This window comes from Oncorhynchus tshawytscha, unplaced genomic scaffold (genome assembly GCF_018296145.1).
Source record: "Oncorhynchus tshawytscha isolate Ot180627B unplaced genomic scaffold, Otsh_v2.0 Un_contig_4862_pilon_pilon, whole genome shotgun sequence".
NCBI lineage: Eukaryota > Metazoa > Chordata > Actinopteri > Salmoniformes > Salmonidae > Oncorhynchus > Oncorhynchus tshawytscha.
This window is the reverse complement of record NW_024609599.1, coordinates 37653-45000: the sequence shown is the minus strand read 5'-3', so window position 1 is coordinate 45000 and position 7348 is coordinate 37653. Positions and strand designations below refer to the sequence as shown.

Below are 7348 nucleotides of genomic sequence, written 5' to 3'. Positions count from 1 at the left end.
GGGGCAGGAGAGGAAACAGGGAGGGAGACCTTCCCTGAGATGAGGAGGGGCAGGAGAGGAAACAGGGAGGCAGACCTTCCCTGAGATGAGCAGGGGGAGGAAACAGGGAGGCAGACCTTCCCTGAGATGAGCAGGGGGAGGAAACAGGCAGGCAGACCTTCCCTGAGATGAGGAGGAGAGGAGAGGAAACAGGGAGGCAGACCTTCCCTGAGATGAGGAGGAGAGGAGAGGAAACAGAGGGGAGACCTTCCCTGAGATGAGGAGGGGGAGGAAACAGGGGAGCAGACCTTCCCTGAGATGAGGAGGGGGAGGAAACAGGGAGGCAGACCTTCCCTGAGATGAGGAGGGGGGAGGAAACAGGGAGGCAGACCTTCCCTGAGATGAGGAGGGGGAGGAAACAGGGAGGCAGACCTTCCCTGAGATGAGGAGGGAGAGGAAACAGGCAGGCAGACCTTCCCTGAGATGAGCAGGGGGGAGGAAACAGGGAGGCAGACCTTCCCTGAGATGAGGAGGGGGGGAGGAAACAGGGAGGCAGACCTTCCCTGAGATGAGGAGGGGGAGGACTGTAATATTCTACTGGCAGTGCTGAAAGAGCATCAGACTGGACCAGACTGTAATATTCTACTGTTGGTGCTGAAAGAGCATCAGACTGGACCGGACTGTAATATTCTACTGGTGGTGCAGAAAGAGCATCAGACTGGACCAGACTGTAATATTCTACTGGTGGTGCTGAAGGAGCATCAGACTGGACCAGACTGGACCAGACTGTAATATTCTACTGGTGGTGCTGAAGGAGCATCAGACTGGACCAGACAGGACCAGACTGTAATATTATACTGGTGGTGCTGAAGGAGCATCAGACTGGACCAGACTGGACCAGACTGTAATATTCTACTGGTGGTGCTGAAGGAGCATCAGACTGGACCAGACTGTAATATTCTACTGGTGGTGCTGAAAGAGCATCAGACTGGACCAGACTGTAATATTCTCCTGGCGGGGCTGAAGGAGCATCAGACTGGACCAGACTGGACCAGACTGTAATATTCTACTGTTGGTGCTGAAAGAGCATCAGACTGGACCAGACTGGACCAGACTGTAATATTCTACTGGTGGTGCAGAAAGAGCATCAGACTGGACCAGACTGTAATATTCTACTGTTGGTGCTGAAAGAGCATCAGACTGGACCAGACTGTAATATTCTACTGGTGGTGCTGAAGGAGCATCAGACTGGACCAGACTGTAATATTCTACTGGTGGTGCTGAAGGAGCATCAGACTGGACCAGACTGTAATATTCTACTGTTGGTGCTGAAAGAGCATCAGACTGGACCAGACTGTAATATTCTACTGGTGGTGCTGAAGGAGCATCAGACTGGACCAGACTGTAATATTCTACTGGCGGTGCTGAAAGAGCATCAGACTGGACCAGACTGGACCGGACTGTAATATTCTACTAGTGGTGCTGAAGGAGCATCAGATTGCGCCTGACTTTTACTGCAATATTCATAACTAACAGGACAATGAGGTCAGACTGCCTCTAACTCTCTCTGCAGTGTCTTAATTATGCTGGTAACTGACTTCCAGATCACAGTGCCATGACACCGCCGGTAGGTCCCAAATGACACCCTATTCCCTATGTAGTGCACTACTTTAGACCAGAGCCCTATGGGACTATATATAGAACAAGATGCTGTTTGAGACTCACACAGATAGTGTGTTGTGTTTTACGTGGTTGTTTTGCTGTGTGCAGGTTCTGAAACACACACACACACACTTTAGCTTGAATGAGAATGTAACTTACAGCTCGGAAAGTTGCAGGTTCTGGAACAGTTGCCAGGACAAGGTGGTTAGAGGGTTCTTGGATAGGTTTCTAGAAAGAGAGAGAGAGAGAGAGAGAGAGAGAGAAAGACAGAGGAGAGAGTGAGAGTGTGAGAGAGAGAGAGAGAGACAGAGGAGAGAGTGAGAGAGGGAGAGAGAGGAAGAGAGAGAGAGAGAGAGAGGAGAGAGAGAGAGAGAGAGAGAGAGAGAGAGAGAGAGAGAGAGAGGAAGGAGAGAGAGAGAGCATGTTTTTACAAAAATATAGATTCAGAGTTAGATAAACTTTGTGATTTTTTGGGATGTTGCACCAGAAGAGTTTTTCTCTCTCACCCATCTACACACAAAACACAATCATGACATAGTAAAAACATTTATTTAAAATCTTTGCAAATTTATTGAAAAAGAAAAATAAATATTTTATTTACCTATAGTACCAGTCAAAGGGTCGGACACGCCTTCTCATTCAAAGGTTTTTCTTTATTTTTACTATTTTCTACATTGTAGAACATTAGTGAATATATCAAAACTATGAAATAACACATATGGAATCATGTCGTAACCAAAAATGTGTTAAACAAATTAAAAATATTTTTGATTTTAGATTCTTCAAAGTAGCCACCCTTTGCCTTGATGACAGCTTTGCATTATCTTGGCATTCTCTCAACCAGCTTCACCTGGAATAAATTTGAACCAGTTCCCACATATACTGAGCACTTGTTGGCTGCTTTTCCTTCACTCTGTGGTCCAACTCATCTGAAACCATCTCAATTAGGTTGAGGTCGGGTGATTGTGGAGGCAAGGTAATCTGATGCAACACTCCACCTGATGCAGCCACCACCACCTGATGCAGTCACCACCACCTGATGCAGCCACCACCACCTGATGCAGCCACCACCACCTGATGCAGCCACCACCACCTGATGCAGCCACCACCACCTGATGCAGCCACCACCACCTGATGCAGCCACCACCACCTGATGCAGCCACCACCACCTGATGCAGCCACCACCACCACCTGATGCAGTCACCACCACCTGATGCAGCCATCACCACCTGATGCAGTCACCACCACCTGATGCAGTCACCACCACCTGATGCAGCCACCACCACCTGATGCAGCCACCACCACCTGATGCAGCCACCACCACCTGATGCAGCCACCACCACCTGATGCAGCCACCACCACCTGATGCAGCCACCACAACCTGATGCAGCCACCACCTGATGCAGCCACCACCAACTGATGCAGCCACCACCACCTGATGCAGCCACCACCACCTGATGCAGCCACCACCTGATGCAGCCACCTGATGCAGCCACCACCACCTGATGCAACCACCACCACCTGATCCAGCCACCACCTGATGCAGCAACCACCACCTGACGCAGCCACCACCTGATGCAGCCACCACCCCTGATGCAGCCACCACCTGATGCAGTCACCACCTGATGCAGCAACCACCACCTGATGCAGCCACCACCCCTGATGCAGCCACCACCCCTGATGCAGCCACCACCTGATGCAGTCACCACCTGATGCAGCAACCACCACCTGATGCAGCCACCACCCCCTGATGCAGCCACCACCCCTGATGTAGTCACCACCTGATGCAGCTACCACCACCTGATGCAGCCACCACCACCTGATGCAGTCACCACCACCTGATGCAGCCACCACCACCTGATGCAGCCACCACCACCTGATGCAGCCACCACAACCTGATGCAACCACCACAACCTGACGCAGCCACCACCACCTGACGCAGCCACCACCACCTGACGCAGCCACCACCACCTGATGCAGCCACCACCTGATGCAGCCACCACCACCTGATGCAGCCACCACCACCTGATGCAGCCACCACCCCTGATGCAGCCACCACCTGATGCAGTCACCACCTGATGCAGCAACCACCACCTGACGCAGCCACCACCTGATGCAGCCACCACCTGATGCAGCCACCACCCCTGATGCAGCTACCACCACCTGATGCAGCCACCACCACCTGATGCAGCTACCACCACCTGATGCAGCTACCACCACCTGATGCAGCCACCACCACCTGATGCAGCCACCACCACCTGATGCAGCCACCACCACCTGACGCAGCCACCACCACCTGATGCAGCCACCACCTGATGCAGCCACCACCTGATGCAGCCACCACCTGATGCAGCCACCACCTGATGCAGCCACCACCTGATGCAGCCACCACCTGATGCAGCCACCACCTGATGCAGCCACCACCACCTGATGCAGCCACCACCACCTGATGCAGCCACCACCACCTGATGCAGCCACCACCACCTGATTCAGCCACCACCTGATGCAGCCGTCACCTGATGCAGCTACCACCACCTGATGCAACCACCACCACCTGATGCAGCCGCCACCTGATGCAGCCGTCACCTGATGCAGCTACCACCACCTGATGCAGCTACCAACTGATGCAGCCACCACCACCTGATGCAGCCACCACCTGATGCAGCCACCACCTGATTCAGCCACCACCACCTGATGCAGCTACCACCACCTGATGCAGCTACCAACTGATGCAGCCACCACCACCTGATGCAGCCACCACCTGATTCAGCCACCACCTGATTCAGCCACCACCACCTGATGCAGCCACCACCACCTGACGCAGCCAACACCTGATACAGCCCCCACCTGATGCAGCCACCACCACCTGATGCAGCCACCACCACCTGATGCAGCCACCACCACCTGATGCAGCCACCACCACCTGATGCAGCTACCACCACCTGATGCAGCTACCACCACCTGATGCAGCTACCACCACCTGATGCAGCCACCACCACCTGATGCAGCCACCACCACCTGATGCAGCCACCACCACCTGATGCAGCCACCACCACCTGATGCAGCCACCACCACCTGACGCAGACACCACCACCTGATGCAGCCATCACCACCTGATGCAGCCATCACCACCTGATACAGCCATCACCACTTGATGCAGCCAACACCTGATGCAGCCATCACCACCTGATGCAGCCACCACCACCTGATGCAGCCACCACCACCTGATGCAGCCACCACCACCTGATGCAGCCATCACCACCTGATGCAGCCATCACCACCTGATGCAGCCATCACCACCTGATGCAGCCACCACCTCCTGATGCAGCCAACACTATCCTGGAACATCTGGAGAGCGGTACTCAGTAAAGTGTTGGATTTGCCCCAAACATAACACTTCATATTCACACAAGAAGTTAATTGCTTTGCCACATTTTTTTGCAGCTTTACTTTAGTGCCTTGTTGTAAACAGGACGCATGTTGTGGAATATTTTTATTCTGTACAGGCTTCCTTCTTTTCACACTGTCAATTAGGTTACTAATCTGGAGTAACAATGCTGTTGATCCATCCTCAGTTTTCTCCTCACAACCATTAAACTCTGTAATAATTTTTTATGTTTTATTATTTAACCTTTATTTAACTAGGCAAGTCAGTTAAGAACAAATTCTTATTTACAATGACGGCCTACCCCGGTCAAACCCTCCCCTAACCCGGACGATGCTGGGCCAATTGTGTGAACCCGAGTCTGTAGTGACGCCTCTAGCACTACAATGCAGTGCCTTAGACCGCTGAACCAGGGTCTGTAGTGACGCCTCTAGCACTGAGATGCAGTGCCTTAGACCACTGAACCAGGGTCTGTAGTGACGCCTCTAGCACTACAATGCAGTGCCTTAGACCGCTGCCCCACTTGGGCCCCCCATTTAACGTCACCATTAGCCTCATGATGAGTACAGGAGAGGGCTGAGAATGCACCCCACTGGGGGCCCCACAAGGGTGCGTTCTCAGCCCTTTTCTGTACTCCCTGTTCACCCATGACTGCGTGGCCACTTCCAACTCAATCATCAACTTTGCAGACGACACTACAGTGGTAGGCTTGATTACCAACAACGACGAGACGGCCTACAGGGAGGAGGTGAGGGCCCTCGGAGTGTGGTGTCAGGAAAATAACCTCACACTCAACGTCAACAAAACAAAGGAGATGATCGTGGACTTCAGGAAACAGCAGAGGGAGCACCCCCCTATCCACATCGACAGGACAGTAGCGGAGAAGATGGAAAGTTAAGTTCCTCGGCGTACACATCACGGACAAACTGAAATGGTCCACCCACACAGACGATGTGGTGAAGAACCTCAGGAGGCTGAAGAAATGTGGATTGTCATCAAAAACACTCAAACTTTTACAGATGCGCAATCGAGAGCATCCTGTCGGGCTGCATCACCGCCTGGTACGGCAACTGCTCCGCCCACAACCGTAAGGCTCTCCAGAGGGTAGTGAGGTCTGCACAACGTATCACCAGGGGCAAACTCCCTAACCTCCAGGACACCTACACCACCCGATGTCACAGGAAGGCCGTAAAGATCATCAAGGACAACAACCAGCCGAGCCACTGCCTGTTCACCCCGCTATCATCCAGAAGGCGAGGTCAGTACAGGTGCATCAAAGTTGGGACCGAGAGACTGAAAAACAGCTTCTATCTCAAAGCCATCAGACTGTTAAACAACCATCACTAACATGGAGAGGCTGCTGCCAACATACAGACTCAACTCTCTCTGTCTCCAAGCCATCAGACTGTTAACAGCCATCACTAACATAGAGAGGCTGCTGCCAACATACAGACTCAACTCTCTCTGTCTCCAAGCCATCAGACTGTTAACAGCCATCACTAACATAGAGAGGCTGCTCCCAACATACAGACTCAACTCTCTCTGTCTCCAAGCCATCAGACTGTTAACAGCCATCACTAACATGGAGAGGCTGCTGCCAACATAGAGACTCAACTCTCTCTGTCTCCAAGCCATCAGACTGTTAAACAGCCACCACTAACATGGAGAGGCTGCTGCCAACATACAGACTCAACTCTCTCTGTCTCCAAGCCATCAGACTGTTAACAGCCATCACTAACATAGAGAGGCTGCTCCCAACATACAGACTCAACTCTCTCTGTCTCCAAGCCATCAGACTGTTAACAGCCATCACTAACATGGAGAGGCTGCTGCCAACATAGAGACTCAACTCTCTCTGTCTCCAAGCCATCAGACTGTTAACAGCCATCACTAACATGGAGAGGCTGCTGCCAACATACAGACTCAACTCTCTCTGTCTCCAAGCCATCAGACTGTTAAACAGCCACCACTAACATGGAGAGGCTGCTGCCAACATACAGACTCAACTCTCTCTGTCTCCAAGCCATCAGACTGTTAACAGCCATCACTAACATAGAGAGGCTGCTGCCAACATACAGACTCAACTCTCTCTGTCTCCAAGCCATCAGACTGTTAAACAGCCATCACTAACATAGAGAGGCTGCTCCCAACATACAGACTCAACTCTCTCTGTCTCCAATCCATCAGACTGTTAACAGCCATCACTAACATGGAGAGGCTGCTGCCAACATACAGACTCAACTCTCTCTGTCTCCAATCCATCAGACTGTTAAACAGCCATCACTAACATGGAGAGGCTGCTCCCAACATACAGACTCAACT

The 7348-nt window shown here is 52.1% G+C and overlaps 1 pseudogene; it reads right to left on the bottom strand.

The window, feature by feature from the left end:
• LOC121845239 overlaps window positions 1-2280 on the bottom strand; it is a 99310-nt pseudogene extending 97030 nt beyond the window's left edge.
• Between the last annotated feature and the right edge of the window lie 5068 nt (window positions 2281-7348).